The 20,619-nt window shown below is 46.6% G+C and overlaps 1 protein-coding gene across 1 annotated transcript in view; it reads left to right on the top strand.

Annotated features, from left to right (window-relative positions):
- LOC126155723 (uncharacterized) overlaps positions 1-20,619 on the top strand; it is a 91,404-nt gene that overhangs the window by 4,891 nt on the left and 65,894 nt on the right. The gene's annotated exons all lie outside the window — the stretch shown is intronic.

The following is a 20,619-nucleotide window of genomic DNA, read 5'->3' as shown; positions in this document are numbered from 1 at the left end:
CGAAATGCGTGCAGACAGGGGCAAAGCGCCCTTATTCTTTTCTTGGTTGCTCAAGGACAAACAACGGTAGACATCCATCGAAGAATGAAGCATGTATATGGGGCAGCATGTCTGCCGTTAACCACCGCTTTAGAATGGTGCACTAAGTTCTGTGCAGGACACAAGTCGCCGGTCGATCTGGGATGCCAGACTCAACTAGGAGACTCAAGTGGGAATTGGGAAACATTTGAGCACACCCCCACTCTCCACCTCTCCTATAGCCCTGACCTCTCCTTATATGAAAATCACGCCTTCGGTTCCTCAAAAATGCCTTAAATGTTCGACGAGTTTTGTTGGACGGGGCTGTGTGGCAGGCAGTTAAGGACTTCTTTACTCAGAAGGATGTTGTTTTTACTAGACGGGTATCATAGCTCCGGTGCGTCGGTTAGATGATTGCCTCAATGCTTATTGAGATTTTGCCTGCTTTGCCATACTGAATCTGGACTGTACGGCCTTCGAACGGAAACTTTCTGACCGCCCCTTATAAGGCTGTTGGGAAGCCATAGGTCGTACTCCATATTTCTTTTTCTTTTATTGACTGGTTTCTCTCAATTTAGGAGGTACATCGCCAGAAAGTGTTGATTTTACAGTTCAGAGTAGTTGGTTGATTCATCTTCTTGTTAAAGTGAGAGAAAGACGTGAATAAAAACTATTGATTGTGACTTATGACTATTCTATAAACCTAATTTCGACAGTCGCTGTTTCCCTTACAGGCCTTCTCTTGCTAAATATTGGTTGTACCGCAACTATCGAGTATGTGAAGTTGTGTCAGTCGCAGCTTCGAGGGCAGCGCACTGCTGTTGTGCCACGGAAACTATCAGGTGCTGCCTCAGCCGGCAGTCCAGCACGCTCCAAGCGAGTCAACGCGACCGCTCTTGTGGACGCATTATTGACGACGATTTGGCTTCTCTCTACGACTCTGGCGAGGGGAATTCATGGATTCACTGTGCATTGCGGCCGTCGGCTCTGGCTGCGATCTGGACGTGATCATTGACTTCTATTGCTAGTCCGGTCAGTAGTTGTTAAGTGACTGTCACAGTCGGCATTGTGTACGTAAGAATTTCTCCATAAAGTTGTAACTATTGAAATTCAAAAACACTAATTCATAACTACTTCTCTCTCTCTCTCTCTCTGCGACCCTCCTCCCGACCTCCCACCTCTCTCTGTCCTGCATATACTCTACACAACCGACACATTCACGATAGCATGAACAGTGATGGTGTACCTCGCTTACCAGGACTTCGACATAATAACGCAATGGACGACCTTAGGTCGGCCGGAGTGGCCGTGCGGTTCTAGGCGCTGCAGTCTGGAACCGAGCGATCGCTGCGGTCGCAGGTTCGAATCCTGCCTCGGGCATGGATGTGTGTGATGTCCTTACGTTAGTTAGGTTTAATTAGTTCTAAGTTCTAGGCGACTGATGACCTCAGAAGTTAAGTCGCATAGTGCTCAGAGCCATTTGAACCATTTGACGACCTTAGATTGACACTATATCCTAAATTTCCCATAAATAGGCTCAGTTCCTCCGCCAGTGAAATCCGGTAGTGGACAGACAGAACCTGCATGTCACTTCGTATCTTATTTTTCTCTTTTGTTCCGGTTATTCGCTACCTTCTTTAATATTAAATATTATTACGGAAAAAATATGTCAGATACTGTGCCGTGTGTAGGAACCAAAGACGTTACTCCTCTCCTAAGGATAACTAATATTATCATAGCATTATCTCTGATTTTTATTATCTCTGTTGTTGATTGTAATCTTAATGACTCCGATTTTTTTCTTTCGAAGGGAACTTATAATTGTGAATATTACGTATTTCAACTCGATACTAAGAGTGAAAGTTCTCTTCAAGGAAGAAATAAACGAGTACACTTCTCTGATAAATAATCAGGTGAGACTCGAATGTCAACATTACCCTTTCTAGTCATTCTTATTACCACAGTAAGTTTCAGCCACACTGCGTCGACATGGAGTTGGCTAGACGCTGGGGAGATTGGCGAACAAACCTGCAATAAAACGCGGCGACTTTCAAAGGACTCAAAAGCACACAACAAGAAATCTGCCATAACTCTTTACCAACGTATTACCACACGACAAAACACTCACAAGAGGAGTTCAGCTTCAACGGACATTTCAATACACCATTTGAAAACCAAGACTAATCTTATCTATAAAATCATAAAATGCAATAAAAATAACAATACACTTCGTTTCAACACAAACTTTTACGTTTGTGACTTGTCTCTGGCAGTTAGCAATTCCAGTAATTCTAATTTCACCTTTGGAAGAACTTGGCAGAATATTTTCGTCCCTCCTCCAACTGGTTATCGCAATGTATGCACATTTACTCATCCTTATGGAACGGATGTACTAACTGTACAGTTCATCTTCATATACAGGTACATTAAGTATAAGCCTTACGACGTAAATATAACCTGAAATTTATTCTTCTCAGGTGCACTCTAATGACTCTGTACGACTGCGACGACTTCGCAAATCCTATACAGAGTAGCACGAAAGTTGATCCAATTGTTATGGAATAGCTCAACAATAACTATAAACAATGACCCTCAAGGCCTCACGCATGGAAAATGTGGGACAAAATGGCTCTGAGCACTATGGGAGTGAACTTCTGAGGTCATCAGTCCCCCAGAACTTAGAACTACTTAAACCTAACTAACCTAACGACATCACACACATCCATGCCCGAGGCAGGATTCGAACCGGCGACTGTAGCGGTCACGCGGTTCCATACTGTAGCGCCTAGAACCGCTCGGCCACACGGGTGGCAAATGTGGAACAGGCTGGCCGTCATTCGTCCAATTGTGTCAGAGTTCTTCTTTTGTGATATTTTTTATTTTTCCCCTATAGAGTGCCTACCACAATATTAACGTGCGCTACTGGGCAAGATCGCTATTGCCGTATGGTCTCGTATTTCTAAACCTACTCTGAATCGGATACCTTAGAACTGGTTCCTTGGGAATGCAGACTTCTAAATTTTATGGTGCTCATGAGAAGTTCTCAGAGTACCAGCTGTTATGAGCACTGATGAGTCTCAGTGTTTCCATGAATGACCTACCGATCAGCATATGGGGTGATGCCGGTATCATAAGCGCACTATCTATAACGTGTACGTACACAGTGCACATGTTATCCCGACGCTATAACCAGATGGGTAAGAGCCAAAGTAGACCAATGCGATACTCACTTGCTCAATTTGTGGAGCTCTTTCTCTTGAAAAGTTTATCCAGTTTTTCATTTGCTTGTGTGGACATGTACATCACATTTACCGAACTTCGTTTCGTTCCATTCGGATAAATCCTTCAAGGCACATCCTTCTCCCTCTCCCCCCCCCCCCCCCTCTTTGAGTGTACGAAGAACACTTCAGACCAAAAGTCATAGGAGTTGTTTATCTTTTTCTGTTGGTATCTAAGAGGAGCAACGATACTGTTCGTTCCACCTCCGAATAACAAAATGAAAGAGACAAAAGTGGAAAGAATAACTCTTGGCAGATTTTTCTCTTTGTTCACTCACGTGACAGCGATGTAGCTCTCACTAAAATAAAGAAATTCTTCTGTTCTGCACTTCAGTGACGTCGTTGTGCAGATTTAGTCTACCATAAATTTTCTAAACTCAGCGTGCGGGTGCGACAGAATACAAAACTACCCTTACGCGCCAGAGAGTCTCAGTTTCCAAACAAGGACGCGAGCGCGATTACCGGGCACGGTCTGTGGGTTCAGAAAACGAAGAGGCGACACGCAGCACATGACCAAGGCGGCGTCCCCATTGTGAGGCTGGTCTTCCGGCGCGTAATCTGTGACGCGCGGAGGCGCCACATCACAGCGGCCGAGCGGCCGGGGCGCGTGGGAGGGGCGGGGGTGGCGAGCCTTTGTCACAATTAGCGCGGCCACGGTACGGACAATACCGAACAGCTTCCCCGCTAAGGATTACTGCTCCGTCCCGCTCCAGCCTGTTTACTCGCGCCGTTCCGCTAAGTCCACCCGGAAACCGCTGCATCAGACGAGGAGGAGCGCAGCACGAGAAAAAAGAAAACAATCTGGAAATATCCGTGCATTGCTCTTCGTATTTATATTCAGGACTGATACTGATCAGAAGCGCAAAGAAAAATGTCTGTACATTCGACATACACACTGCTTAACCGTACCTAGAAGACATGGTTGACTGTCAATACAACTTCGAGTACGTACAGACCAGCAGAGGGTTTGTGGATGATTAGAGTTGCAGTTCTCTGGGACTGATAGAACCAGGAGGCATTAGTGTTGTTCGTGTGCGATTCGGTTACCGGGCCTGGTACGGTGCATAAGTGGCGAGTACAGCGCTGGATTTTGAGTGATCGCAGTGAAAGACATGAAGCTGCAGTTGAAACGTCCCCTAAGAAAAATTAATGAATTACTGTGCTGATTAACCTCTTACTTTATTTGATTTCCAAACAGCTGAGCAGAACTGAAAGTACTCAGACATTTCGTTCTTTACCCATTGTGATCAACACTAAACTGACAGCCAATATTTTTAGCGCAACGCAATCTGACTTTCAGTAATCCCTACAAGAGAATGGCCCTGACTAACATTAACCTATACATTTCACAAATCACTTACCTCACAAAAATCTTCGTTACTCGAACTACTGCAATACTTCGAGCGCCACTACTGCCAGCTTAATAAAAGATTCAAACTACTGAAGGCACTAACTACTGATAGGCATAGTTAGCAAATGAAAGATTTTGATAGAGAACAAACAATGTATTTGCCTTAATAGTGTTCAAAGGTCATAATATATAGCAGTTCATGACATCCAGTCTTAGAAATTTATTGTCTCTGATGGACACACGTCCAGATCATCCGCTCTCAAAACTCCGCCATCTCTCTCCCCACATCCACCACTGCTGGCGGCTCACCTCCAACTGCGCAACGCTACGAGCTGTTAACAGCCAACAGCCCAACACTACAATAGCGAATATTACAACAATGCCACCCAGCCACAGACTGCACACAGCACAGCCAATGATTTTCATACAGAGCGCTACGTGGCGTTACCAATATAAAAACTTAAACAGCCTACTTACACAGTGTACTTGCATGAGATACCCTTACCATCACCTGACGGAGTTTAAAGGGGTCTCATTGTGGGTCTATATTTAGTCGGCTGTGCGAATCTTTCAGTATCCAGATTTGTGGGGAATTCGGGTGTGACAGCGTCCCGATTTTGGACTGCATGGGAACGTAAGGGCCGCCATACTTGTCATCAAGGTTGCGGTCGAGAATCTGAAAGCCACACGGGAGGACCGTCGTTCTGAGCACTGAGAACGTTGCAATCCCTTCACATCTGCGCCTACCATCCTAGAACAATTAATGGATTTCACAGAACATTTTTTGTCACCCCACACCATTGATTGGAGAGAACCAGTACATGGATTAGGGGATTACCGTCACATGCATAGGCTGCCGTTAACCTCACTACCTGGGGAAAGGTATCATTCTTTCAGTGTTCTGCAGAAGCACGGCGTTGTTTTTACAGCGGTTATGGTGGCCAAGAGCAATCAGTTCTGAGGAAACCAAAAACACAATCCTACGTCACGGACATCCTGCGTTCTTTTGTGTGACCTATCATGCAGCAGTATTGTGGTGTCACTTTTCACCAGGATAGTGCTCGCACGCGTGTGACGTCGAGGTAGCTCCGTGGCTAACAAGAAGCCCACATCTGCCCCCGATAAAACATGTATGAGGAACCAGCTCGGACGTCTTCTGCGTCCCAGAGACAATATCCAGGATATCGACGTCCAGTAACTACAGTTGTGGGCCAATTTGCCTCAGGAGAGGATCTGCTTTTGACACGCTTTCCAAGAATCAGTGCATCCATCCAGGGCAGAAGGCATACGTGTTGCTCATAAGTGGGCTCATATTGCCTTGTTCTTTGGAAGTTCGATTCGACTTTGTAATCGCTAACATCACATACCCCCTCAAGCCGTTAATCTTCATATTGTTTCCTCCTTCCCCTTCTGAGTGCTTCAGATTTTTTGGGGAGGGGGGCATGTATTTTCCGCTGGAATACAGAGAGCAATCAGCATGTTCTGAAAATATATTTGGTTCGTCCCAAGGCTTATTATGACTGTTTCTAAAAAATGGTTCAAATGGCTCTGAGCACTATGTGACTTAACTTCTGAGGTCATCAGTCGCCTAGAACTTAGAACTAATTAAACCTAACTAACCTAAGGAGGTCACACACATCCATGCCCGAGGCAGGATTCGATCCTGCGACCGTAGCGGTCATGACGGTTTCTGATAACGTTATACGTTAATGACTTAGCTTACACTGAGGTGACAAAAGTCATGGGATAGTGATGTGCACACATACAGATGGCGCTAGTATCGCTTATACAAGGTATGAAAGGCAGTACATTCGCGGAGCTGTCATTTGTGTTCAGTTAATCATGTGGAAAGGTTTCCGACCTGATTATGGCCGCACAAAGGGAATTAATAGACTGAACGTGGAATGGACGCTGGAGATCGACGCATGGGCCATTCCATTTCGAAATTCGTTAGGGAATTCAGAATTCCGAGATCCACAGTGTCAAGAGTGTGCCTATAATACCAAACTTTAGGCATTACCTCTCACTAAGGTCAATCTCCCACTAAGGTCAACGCAGTGGGCGGCGATCTTCAATTAACGATCGAGAGAAGTGGAGTTTGCGTATAGTTGTCAGTGCTAACAGACAAGCAACATTGCGTGAAATAAAAGCAGAAATCAATGTGGGACGTACCATGAACGTATCCGTTGGGACGAAGTGTGGCGTTAATCGGTAATGACAGCAGACGACCGACTCGAGTGCCTCTCCTAACAGCACGACAACGCCTGCAACGGCTCCCCTGGGCTCGTGGCCATATCGGTTGAACCTAGACGATTGGAAAACCATGGTCTAGTCAGATGAACAATTTCAGTTGATAAGAGCTGATAGGTTTCGAGTGTGGTGCAGACCCCTTAAAGTCATGGATGCAAGTTGTCAACAAGGCACTGTGCTAGCTGGTGGTGATTTCGTAATGTGGGCTGTGTTTTGTGGAACTGACTTGGTCCTCCGGTCCAACTGAACCGATTATTGACTGGAAATGGTTATGTTCGGCTACTTGAAGACCATCTGCAGCATTCATGGATGTCATGTTCCTAAACAACGATGAAATCTTTATGCACGGCAATGTGCCATGTTATCGGGCCACAGTTGTTCGTGACTGGCTTGAAGAACATTTTGGACAATACGAACAAATTATTTGGCCAAGCAGATCGTCCGACATGAATCCCATCGAACATTTATAGGCCATAATCGAGAGGTCAGTTCGTGCACAAAATCCTGTACCGGTAATCGTTTCGCAATTATGGACAGCTATACAGGCAACATGGCTCAATATTTCTGCAGAGGGCTTCCAACAACTTCTTGAGTGTCATGGTACGTCGAGTTGCTGCACTACGCATTGCAAAAAGATGTCCGACATGATATTAAGAGGTATCCGGTTACTTTTGTCACCTCAGGGCATAACATACTACACTGCTGGTGACTAAAATTGCACAACAGTGTAGACTGCACCCAACGAGCGACACATTGGCATGAAGTGCACTGCTTTCTTGGATATGTAAATGATTAATATTTCAGCGCAACAGCACAAAGTAGAAGTAACGCAGTTAAGGTTCGATATACGTTACAGGTCAAACATTTCGATCACTTATCACAGATTTCGATTTGTGGTTAAAACAAGAATTTCGTTTTGAGTATTTATCAAATCCCCGTTCTGATAATAAAATAAGTACAAACATGTAAAGCCTTAGGGCCTCTGTTGTGTATTCGAATGATTGTTCTCATAGAGGGGCGCTGATGAATATCCGCAACAACACTGAGTTGTCTTTACGCAAGACGAGTCTATACAAATAGGCCTCTCTGTGTAGCAACCAGTTCGCATTACCAGGATGAAATTTTCACTCTGCATCGGAAAGCTCGCTGATATATATTCGCATTAGTACATTGTGTGCATCTAGCAGTGCGTTTGTATACCTGATCTTCTTCAAACCATATTTCCTCATAATGGAATGGAAGAGCTGACTGGAATTGAAAAAGTTGCTGTAATTGTAGCCCTGCATAATGAAGGTCATTCTTGTACGACAGTAGTAACAAAAGTTGACCTGTCCCAATATACAGTGGTGTATACATTGCAACGGATCAAGTAGACTGCTGCCTATGCAAGCATTTCACGATCTGGAAGACCCGAGTGATATCATACGGGGAAGATCAGTTCATGTGTGTACTTGATATACATTAGACGAATCGTACTGCACGTTAAATTCCCAAGGAATTAAGTGGTGTGCGTGAATCTCTAATCTCTGACTCTACAGTGCACTGCACCGCCGTCTTCGTGAGCAATGTTTAAAAGGCCACATAGTGGCTAAGAAGCCTTTATTAGACAAACAAAATAAACTGAAAAGATCGCAATGCGTGAAATAACATAAAAACTGGAGCGAGCAGCAATCTTCCAAGGTGTTATTCAAGGATAAATATCAGTTTGAAATATTTTGAAAACATCACTGAACGTTTGTTCGTCGGTTTCGTAGAGAACACATGAAGAGTCAATGTGTGACGCCAACAGGGGGGAGGTCATGTTGTGGGGATGTTTATCGGGTGATAAAGTCGGTGATTTATTTAGAATTAATGGAGCATTAAAGACGTAAGGGTACTGATTAACAGTGCAGTTCCATCTGGCAAGAGACGTATTGGTCGTAGTTTTGTTCCGCAGCAGGAAAATGATCAAAAACTTGCTTCTAAATTATGCGGAGGGCATGTCAACAGAAAATATAAATGTAGGGAACAGAAGAATATTATTTGGCCATTAAGCTTTTGTCGGATGAACTTGACAGGGAAGTAAGAAAAGTGAGATCATATAATGTTGAAGATCTGTAGCGTAACTTACAGACGTGTGGACTGCAATATCTCCAAAAACCCCAGAAAATCTTATCTCCAGAATGTTACGAGTTTCTGCATCTCTTCTGAGGACAAAACGGGGATAAACTGGAGAGACTAAAATCTAAACCATATTGAATTGTACTTAATGATACTTGTACTTGTTGATATATTTCGTTTGTACGATGTTTCTGTGCATTGATATGATGTATACAGTTTCTATTATAGTAGATCTAAAAGTTTTGACCGATAGTGTATACAGGTATTGAATGATGTTTTGTTGTTAGAAGATGGTGTTATGCATCGTGTAAGAAGGAGAAACGTCCACCAGTGCGTGACAGAATTCCAAAGCAGCAGGATCGTGCCATATAAAGACTGTGGATTCCGTTCCACGACAGTGTTGGTGTCGTTGGTCAGTATACCACGACTGTCATGCGAATGTATGATCGACTAGTGCAGGAGGACCACAGTCGACATAACGCAGGACCTGCTCGGACCCACGCAACTAGCGATTGTGAGGAGACACTTTTCGCTCGTACGTGCAGGATCGTTCAACCACGTCACGTGCCTTGAGTCAGGAATTGTGTTTGTTTGCAGCAAGTCACGTATCCACGCAGACAGTGCGATGAAATATGGAGCACCACTGTTGCGGCTTCCATTGACGTAGCAGCATAGGGGGCTCAACAACATATATCGTAAGTGTGACACAATGTCGTTTTTTCGCCAGAGTCCCAGTCCTGCGTACAGCTTCACGCCGGCCGTATCCTTGTGTTCAGGAGGACAGATTACATTCGTTGTCGCCATACGGGCCTAGCACCTGATACGATGGTATGGTCCTCGGTTCGCATTAAGATCACCTCTGGTTCGTATAGTCGGCAGCTTGGACAGCAGCTGTCATGTTACTGACGATTTAAGGCTGGTGACCATGTTGGCTCATTGAGGTCTCTTTCAAGAAGACAACGCAAAACCGCATGTGTGCCTCTACTGTGACATGCCTCCATACACACAGTGTTCAGCTGTAACCCTCCCAGTGCTTTCTGCAGCTCTCTCACGCATACACAATATCTGGTTATGGGTTATTAGAAGACTCGCACACCCACGCTCTCCAGCCGCTACGATTCACAAGGAATTGAAGCAGCGCGGAGTGGCGTACCAATATCTGACGCCCAGTCTGTTGTTCGACTTCATAGTTATCTGGGTTGGAGTTGCTGTTGCTACCAGACAGCGTTGTAGATGTCGCCCCTTATACCGCAAAATTGCCTAAAATGTAATCATATATTCTTCCTACTAAGTGGGGCTGTAGATATATGGATAATCTAAAATCCGGATAATCCGGAGAGGCGGCACAAAATAGAATATTAGTTCTATGAACACACTCGTTATATTTATTTTCAAGTAAAAACACAAATTATACATTATTATACATAAATATTGACCTGATATTGACTAACAAAGATCTTTATAGTGCAATAACCAATATGTTGATTTCATGGATTTCGGGTGTACTGGCAGACCCAATCGTCGAAGGTCCACGATATTTCTGCCAACAACCGTTCCGTCATCATCAGGTGGTGTTGACGAAACGCAGTGTTTGCTGCGTGCTGCAGTATTTACACCTGCCGATGCAGAGTTCGGCCCGTGCCGCCGCCGCGCCGCGCCGTGCTCGATATTAGCCGGCGTCGTTTTGGTTCCCACACCTTGCTTAGTTGGAAGCCCATGACCCTGTTATGAGCCACACGGATTTCAATTGCTTTTTTGAAAATGTAGTCCTAAAATTTATCGAGAGTAGCCAGGTTTTTCGATTGCTGGAAATTAATTTTATGTCCATTTCCAGTGCAGTGATTCACTATTGCAGACTTGTTGGGCTACAGCAAGCGGGTGTGGCGCGCATGTTCTGTAATCGATCTTCAATTGAGCGGTTCGTTTCTCCTATATAAGTATTTCCGCATTCCACGAAACTTGGTACTCCCTCGCCATCTTGAGACCGAAGTCGTCTTTCACAGTCCATAATAAAGCTTGTAGTTTGGCTCGCGGGAGGAAAACTTACGTCATGTCGTGTTTTCCCAATAGTGTTCCAATATTTGACGATACATTGCCAGAAAACTGTATGAAAGCGGTCTTCTTGTCGTCTTCTTCAGCGTATTCGTCTTTTGTGTCGTTCTTGGGCCTCTTCCATCGCAGGACCGCCCGAATATGTCGGTTGCTGTAACCATTCTCCTGTAACACGGGCCACGATCCATGTGGCCTTCCAAATAAACTGTGATTTTGTCCAGCTGCGTTGTTGTCCTGTATGTGTCACAATCTCTTCAGATTTAGAGCCAAGGCCGGCCGGGGTGGCCGAGCGGTTCTAGGCGCTTCAGTCTGGAACCGCGAGACCGCTACGGTCGCAGGTTGGAATCCTGCCTCGGGCATGGATGTGTGTGATGTTCTTAGGTTAGTTAGGTTTAAGTAGTTCTAAGTTCTAGGGGACTGATGACCTCAGATGTTAAGTCCCATAGTGCTCAGAGCCGTTTGAACCATTCAGAGCCAAATTGTTCAGACAAAATCGAGGAAAAGCTAACAAAGACTTCAAAACTGCATTTTCTGTCAGGGAAAGAAATTGCGCAAAAAACTTTTCAAGACGGTGAAAAGCTTACTCCAACATGTCGGTTTAACAAGGCAACTAAAACGTGCTTCGTAAGTAATGCATAGCACGGGAATAAGAATTACTTAGATGACTCTGGGTAGTGGTTAAAAATGAAAGGGTGTAACTACAGCACCCTCTCATGTTACATGATCGCAATCCATATCTACACTCCTGGAAATTGAAATAAGAACACCGTGAATTCATTGTCCCAGGAAGGCGAAACTTTATTGACACATTCCTGGGGTCATATACATCACATGATCACACTGACAGAACCACAGGCACATAGACACAGGCAACAGAGCATGCACAATGTCGGCACTAGTACAGTCTATATCCACCTTTCGCAGCAATGCAGGCTGCTATTCTCCCATGGAGACGATCGTAGAGATGCTGGATGTAGTCCTGTGGAACGGCTTGCCATGCCATTTCCACCTGGCGCCTCAGTTGGACCAGCGTTCGTGCTGGACGTGCAGACCGCGTGAGACGACGCTTCATCCAGTCCCAAATATGCTCAATGGGGGACAGATCCGGAGATCTTGCTGGCCAGGGTAGTCGACTTTACACCTTCTAGAGCACGTTGGGTGGCACGGGATACATGCGGACGTGCATTGTCCTGTTGGAACAGCAAGTTCCCTTGCCGGTCTAGGAATGGTAGAACAATGGGTTCGATGACGGTTTGGATGTACCGTGCACTATTCAGTGTCCCCTCGACGATCACCAGTGGTGTACGGCCAGTGTAGGAGATCGCTCCCCACACCATGATGCCGGGTGTTGGCCCTGTGTGCCTCGGTCGTATGCAGTCCTGATTGTGGCGCTCACCTGCACGGCGCCAAACACGCATACGACCATCATTGGCACCAAGGCAGAAGCGACTCTCATCGCTGAAGACGACACGTCTCCATTCGTCCCTCCATTCACGCCTGTCGCGACACCACTGGAGGCGGGCTGCTCGATGTTGGGGCGTGAGCGGAAGACGGCCTAACGGTGTGCGGGACTGTAGCCCAGCTTCATGGAGACGGTTGCGAATGGTCCTCGCCGATACCCCAGGAGCAACAGTGTCCCTAATTTGCTGGGAAGTGGCGGTGCGGTCCCCTACGGCACTGCGTAGGATCCTACGGTCTTGGCGTGCATCCGTGCGTCGCTGCGGTCCGGTCCCAGGTCGACGGGCACGTGCACCTTCCGCCGACCACTGGCGACAACATCGATGTACTGTGGAGACCTCACGCCCCACGTGTTGAGCAATTCGGCGGTACGTCCACCCGGCCTCCCGCATGCCCACTATACGCCCTCGCTCAAAGTCCGTCAACTGCACATACGGTTCACGTCCACGCTGTCGCGGCATGCTACCAGTGTTAAAGACTGCGATGGAGCTCCGTATGCCACGGCAAACTGGCTGACACTGACGGTGTCGGTGCACAAATGCTGCGCAGCTAGCGCCATTCGACGGCCAACACCGCGGTTCCTGGTGTGTCCGCTGTGCCGTGCGTGTGATCATTGCTTGTACAGCCCTCTCGCAGTGTCCGGAGCAAGTATGGTGGGTCTGACACACCGGTGTCAATGTGTTCTTTTTTCCATTTCCAGGAGTGTATATATAGGGTGATTCAGTTGCCTCTACCTGTGACCTTTATACAACCCATAACGCCTTCAAATGCCACAAGCAAGATGTTCATATTCTCGTCTGCACTACGTGCAGACTATTAGTCCAACAGAAAAAACGAACAGGAGCTTTTTGTAGGATATTAAATATATTCATATTTTGTACTGGGAGACGTTTCTCACTTGAGGACATAATTTTCGGATTATTTATGGAAAACGAACAAAACTGACCTTGAAAAGCGTCGTATCTCAGTGCAAAATAATATTATATTAAATTTCCTACAAAAAGGTCCTGTAGATTTATTCTGCAGACCAACTGTCTGCGCATAGCGGAGAGAGAATATGAACATTTTGCACCTGGTTTTGAAGGCGTCTCGGGTTGTATAAAACCAATGGGTAGGGGCAGCTGAATCACACTGGCTTTCTCTTCTACGGGTCGTCAGGAGCATTTTCTCTGGTATTTCAGTAGATACTTGAAATTTCGTCCTTTCAGTGTGTAGCTGGAGTCAGCCCAAATAAATACCGCTCGTTATGTCCTTTATGTGACGCGTAGATCTATTTCCTGTTACAAAGAAAAGGATTCTTAAACGGCAGTTCACGCGCCCATTAGACAGACCGGGCCCAAATTAGTCTAGTGTGATATTCGCTTTACACAAATCTGTTAATAGACACAGTAAAACTCGAAGGATAAAAAAATGGTTCAAATGGCTCTGAGCACTATGAAACTTAACTTCTGAGGTCATCAGTCCCCTAGAACTTAGAACTACTTAAACATAACTAACCTAAGGACATCAAAAACATCTATGCCCGAGGCAGGATTCGAACCTGCGACCGTAGCGGTCACGCGGTTGCAGACTGTAGTGCCTAGGACCGCTCGGCCACCCCGGCCGGCCTCGAAGAATAACCTAGTGCTCCAGCAGTGACTGGATGGCGGTGGTAGTCTTTGTGGGCCAGGGCGGTGATGTCACGGCTGGAGTATTAGTTATTCTTCGTGTTTTACTGTTCCTAGACTAATTTGGGATCATTCTGTCGAATGATCACGTAATATTCAGAATTAAATATCCTCTTTTTCTTTCTAACGTAAAACAAACCGATAGTTTCAGTCGATACTGAGCGTCGTGTGTAAGACGTGACAAGCAGTATTTGTATGTACTGGCTCCAGCTACACTACACGTAAATATCTGCCGAAACACCAGAGAAAATGCGCCTGGCAACTCTTAGCGGAGACGCCCTGTACATTTAGACATTGACAGTAAAAAAATTGCTACGACAAAAATGAAAATTGGTAAGCGTATTCCCACATGTGAAAGACGATGTCTATTCAGATTTCGCGCCAGCTGCATGAGTGTGGCGCTAGGAGTACCGCTATGAGATTTCAAATCAAGTTTGTCTTAAATACTAGCTGTAAAGGTTGTGAGCGTTAGGTACCTCCGAGATTGGACGTGGTCAGTTGAGGTGTCAAGAATGGGTTACAGTCGAGAAAGACACCATTATCAACATCTCACTGAGTTTGATTGAGGTCGTGTCACAGGGCTACGAGAAGCTGTATGTTCTTTCTGCGACACTGCAGAACCAACGTAGCCACAGTACATGACTGCTGACAGCGGTGGTCACGAGAATGTAATTTCGTAAGAAGGGGTCCGGACGGCTGCTTGCACTACCGAGAGGGAAGACAGTCGTGTTCGACTTACGGCTCTGGCGAATCGTACTGCATTTGCAGCAGCAATCTGAGCAGTAGTTGATACCACGTGACACAAAGAACTGATATAAATCGGTTACTTTAGGGACAGTTCCGAGCCAGATGTCATGTAGTGTGCGTTCCAATGACCTCAAACCACCGCCGTTTGCGACTTCAGTAATGTTAAGCGAGAGTTCGTTGGAGGGCAGGATGGAGGTCTGTTTTGTTGTCTGATGAAAGCTGGTTCTGCCTCTGCTGGGAATGCAAGAGGACGGCGTAGGTCTTCTTCAATCAGAAAGATTCCCACAGTTAGTAATAAAATGATATTTGTTAAATATGAAGAAATAGTCAACTTAAATATTGCTTCTTCTTGTGAAATGTCCAGCACAATTATTACAAGTCCTCTAAAATACTTAAGACCTGTCACTGTGCCTCTGAGTGATACCCGCGTAGAGTCCAGAGCTGGACTACGATGCTTACGGAGCCTAAGTCTCAGAGGCATTGGACGAACACTGCAGCTTGTAGCCTCGGCGGTAACTGGAGACTGTACATGACTCGGCGCAACTAAGATAAGTGACTGCCGTAGCTCAGTGCTGCGGTATATAACGAGGCATCGAGCAATCGCACGTGTTGCCCATGGGTTGGTAGCTGTGACCCCGGGCGGACCTCGATATACACTCCTGGAAATGGAAAAAAGAACACATTGACACCGGTGTGTCAGACCCACCATACTTGCTCCGGACACTGCGAGAGGGCTGTACAAGCAATGATCACACGCACGGCACAGCGGACACACCAGGAACCGCGGTGTTGGCCGTCGAATGGCGCTAGCTGCGCAGCATTTGTGCACCGCCGCCGTCAGTGTCAGCCAGTTTGCCGTGGCATACGGAGCTCCATCGCAGTCTTTAACACTGGTAGCATGCCGCGACAGCGTGGACGTGAACCGTATGTGCAGTTGACGGACTTTGAGCGAGGGCGTATTGTGGGCATGCGGGAGGCCGGGTGGACGTACCGCCGAATTGCTCAACACGTGGGGCGTGAGGTCTCCACAGTACATCGATGTTGTCGCCAGTGGTCGGCGGAAGGTGCACGTGCCCGTCGACCTGGGACCGGACAGCAGCGACGCACGGATGCACGCCAAGACCGTAGGATACTACGCAGTGCCGTAGGGGACCGCACCGCCACTTCCCAGCAAATTAGGGACACTGTTGCTCCTGGGGTATCGGCGAGGACCATTCGCAACCGTCTCCATGAAGCTGGGCTACGGTCCCGCACACCGTTAGGCCGTCTTCCGCTCACGCCCCAACATCGTGCAGCCCGCCTCCAGTGGTGTCGCGACAGGCGTGAATGGAGGGACGAATGGAGACGTGTCGTCTTCAGCGATGAGAGTCGCTTCTGCCTTGGTGCCAATGATGGTCGTATGCGTGTTTGGCGCCGTGCAGGTGAGCGCCACAATCAGGACTGCATACGACCGAGGCACACAGGGCCAACATCCGGCATCATGGTGTGGGGAGCGATCTCCTACACTGGCCGTACACCACTGGTGATCGTCGAGGGGACACTGAATAGTGCACGGTACATCCAAACCGTCATCGAACCCATTGTTCTACCATTCCTAGACCGGCAAGGGAACTTGCTGTTCCAACAGGACAATGCACGTCCGCATGTATCCCGTGCCACCCAACGTGCTCTAGAAGGTGTAAGTCGACTACCCTGGGCAGAAAGATCTCCGGATCTGTCCCCCATTGAGCATGTTTGGGACTGGATGAAGCGTCGTCTCACGCGGTCTGCACGTCCAGCACGAACGCTGGTCCAACTGAGGCGCCAGGTGGAAATGGCATGGCAAGCCGTTCCACAGGACTACATCCAGCATCTCTACGATCGTCTCCGTGGGAGAATAGCAGCCTGCATTGCTGCAAAAGGTGGATATACACTGTACTAGTGCCGACATTGTGCATGCTCTGTTGCCTGTGTCTATGTGCCTGTGGTTCTGTCAGTGTGATCTTGTGATGTATCTGACCCCAGGAATGTGTCAATAAAGTTTCCCCTTCCTGGGACAATGAATTCACGGTGTTCTTATTTCAATTTCCAGGAGTGTATTTCGTGTGCCAGCTCATACAGCTGCTCCGCTACGAGTGGTTCGAGCGCGGCTTATTTATTGTGGTGCGGTACTTTCTGGAGTACCACAGTGACGGCCGTGTGATGGTCAGAAGGAGGCAAGCTGAGGGCCTGCAACCAACATGTTCAAATGGTTCAAATGTCTCTAGCCACTAAGGGACTTAACATCTGAGGTCATCAGTTCCCTAGACTTAGAACTACTTAAATTTTACTAACTTAAGGACATTACACACATTCGTGCCCGAGGCACGATTCGGCTCTGGCTCTGAGCTTTATGGGACTCAACTGCTGAGGTCATCAGTCCCCTAGAACTTACAACTACTTAAACCGAACTGACCTAAGGACATCACACACACCCATTCCCCCCGAGGCAGGATTCGAACCTGCGACCGTAGCAGCAGCGCGTCTCCGGACTGGAGCGCCTAGAACCGCACAGCAACCACGGTCGGCGGCACGATTCGAACCTGCGACCGAAGCAGCTGCGTGGATCCGGACTGAAGCGCCTAGAACCGTTCGGCCACATCGGCCGGTAACCAATCTGTCTGCGAGCTAGACACACTGGACCTACACCTGGAGTTACAGTCTGCAGTGCGATTTCATAAGACAGCAGGAGCACTCTCGTGGTTATCCCAAGCACCCTGACTGCAAAATCTGTACGTCACTCGCCGGCCACTGTGGCCGAGCGGTTCTAGGCGCTTCAGTCTGGAACCGCCCGACCACGACGGTCGCGGGTTCGAATCCTGCCTCGGGCATAGATGTTTGTGATGTCCTCAGGTTAGTTAGGTTAAGGAGTTCTAAGTTCTAGGGGACTGATGACCTCAGAAGTTAAGTCCCATAGTGCTCAGAGCCATTTTTGTACGTCAATCTGGTGATTCGACCTGTTGTGCTTCCATTTATGAACAGCATTATAAGGGGTGTTTTCCAACAGCGTAACGCTCGCCCAAATGCTGCTGTTGTATCCCAACATGCTCAACAGAGTGCCGACATGTTGCCTTGACCTTCTCCATCACAAGATATGTCTCAGCTGCGGCGTCTTCGACAACTAGCGTTAACCGTTCCTGTATTGACCGACCAAGTGCAACGGGCATGAAACTCCAGCCTAAAAACTGACATCAGTGACTCGTACAACACCATGCATGCTTGCATTCAACACAGTGGCGGTTACACTGGTTATTAATGGACCACCATTTCGCATTTGCAATAGTTTTAACTTGCGCTAACATTAACATGTGTCCTTGCAATGTTAATCGCTTAAATACCAGGTGTAGAAGTATGAAACCTGCATTTTCCAATACATAGTGCAAGCCGCCAGTGCAGGGCCCGTAGAACTGCGTCTGCAGCGCCATCTGCTTCCTGCAACAGCCGTCGACGAGTGTCAACTTACCATGTTCCATATATCGGTATCTGTTTCAAACCCGTAAACAAGTCGAGTTTTGTGCCTACGAACAACAGCATTGTTTTTCTGTTATCACTTCAAGAAAACTACTGCAGAATCGCATCAATGCTTGTCGATGTTTTCGTCGAACATGCTCTTTGAAACACACAGTGTTTCTAGTGGGCCGGCCGGAGTGGCCGAGTGGTTCTAGGCGCTACCTTTCGGAACCACGCGACCGCTACGGTCGCAGGTTCGAATCCTGCTTCGCGCATGGACGTGTGTGGTGTCCTTAGGTTAGTTAGGTTTAAGTAGTTCTAAGTTCTAGGGGACTGATGACCTCAGAGTTGTCCCATAGTGCTCAGAGCCATTTGAACCATTTGTTTCGAGTGACTGAAATTCAAAAGTGGTCATTTTGACGTGAAGAACGACGAGCGCGGGAAACCAGCGAAACGGGAAACCAGCGAAACGGGAAACCAGCGAAACAGTTTGAATACAACGAATTGCAGGCCTTATTGGATGAAGATGATATTTAAACTCAACAGGAACTCGCGGAACAATTGAATGTGACGCAGAAAGCCGTTTCTCTTCGGTTGAAAGCTGTGAGAAAGGTCAGAAAGTGGAAAAATCGGTTCCACGTGAACTGAATGAAAGACAACAAGCAAATCGAAAAACTACTTGAAAAATACTGCTTTGCGGATACAAAAGAAAGTCGTTTCTGCATCGAATAGTTGCAGGTGATAAAAAATAGATATATATTGTGAGAATTCTAAACGTCGTAAAACATGGGTGAACCCAGGCAAACCATCGACGTCCACTGCAAGACCAAACCGCTATGGAAAGAAGACAATGTTCTGTGTTTGGTGGGATCAGAAGCGTGTCATTTATTAGGAGCTGCTATCATCTGGTGATACTGTTAACAATGGTCGCTACCAACAGCAAATGATCGAATTAAATAGATTGTTACGTGAAAAACGACCGGAATATGGAAAAAGGCAACAGAAAGTCATATTGCTCCATGAGAACGATCCGGCACACACAGCAAAACGGGTCACGGAAACGATCGGGCATTCAGTTGGAAATACTTGGGCGTGTAGCTTATTCTCCAGACATGGCTCAGTTCGATTATCATGCATTTGCATGACTGGGACACAGTCTCACTGAACAACGCTTCAATTCGTATGAAAATGCACGAAAATATCTCACTGACTGGTTCGCTTCAAAAGAAGAACCGCTTTTTAGCTGGCATTCATAGCCTGCCGGAAAGGTGAGAGAAATGCATAAATAGCAGTGGAGATTATTTCGAATAAAATATTGTCTATCAGTTTCAAATAACAGACGTGTATTTATTGTTGTTGTGGTCTCCAGTCCTGAGGCTGGTTTGATGCAGCTCTCCATGCTACTCTATCCTGTGCAAGCTTCTTCATCTCCCAGTACTTACTGCAACCTACATCCTTCTGAATCTGCTTCGCGTATTCATTCATCTCTTGGTCTCCCTCTACGATTTTTACCCTCCACGCTGCCCTCCAATGCTAAATTTGTGATCCCTTGATGCCTCAGAACATGTCCTACCAACCGATCCCTTCTTCTTGTCAAGTTGTGCCACAAACTCCTCTTCTCTCCAATTCTATTCAATACCTCCTCATTATTTATGTGATCTACCCATCAAATCTTCAGCATTCTTCTGTAGCACCACATTTCGAAAGCTTCTATTCTCTTCTTGTCCAAACTAGTTATCGTCCATGTCTCACTTCCATACATGGCTACACTCCATACAAATACTTTCAGAAACGACTTCCTGACACTTAAATCTATACTCGATGTTAACAAATTTCTCTTCTTCAGAAACGCTTTCCTTGCCATTGCCAGTCTACATTTTATATCCTCTCTACTTCGACCATCATCAGTTATTTTGCTCCCCAGATAGGAAAACTCCTTTACTACTTTAAGCGTCTCATTTCCTAATCTAATTCCCTCAGCATCACCCGACTTAATTCGACTACATTCCATTATCCTCGTTTTGCAACCAAATTCCGGTTTCATACTTCCGCACGTGGTATGTTACCTAGAGAAATGCATTCCCAATATTTCATTACTCTGATTTAATTATTTTTTGGTGTTTGGATAGTTTTCCGTCAGTGTATATGCTTCCTGGTTACGTAATTTGAATGGCCATCGATGTATGTGAATGATGATTTCGCCGCTCTGTGAGACGAACCGGGTGCGGTG

The sequence above is a fragment of the Schistocerca cancellata genome, chromosome 2 (assembly GCF_023864275.1).
Source record: "Schistocerca cancellata isolate TAMUIC-IGC-003103 chromosome 2, iqSchCanc2.1, whole genome shotgun sequence".
NCBI classification, from domain to species: Eukaryota; Metazoa; Arthropoda; class Insecta; order Orthoptera; family Acrididae; genus Schistocerca; species Schistocerca cancellata.
Note: the sequence above shows the minus strand (reverse complement) of the source record. Positions and strands in the feature narration are given on the sequence as shown.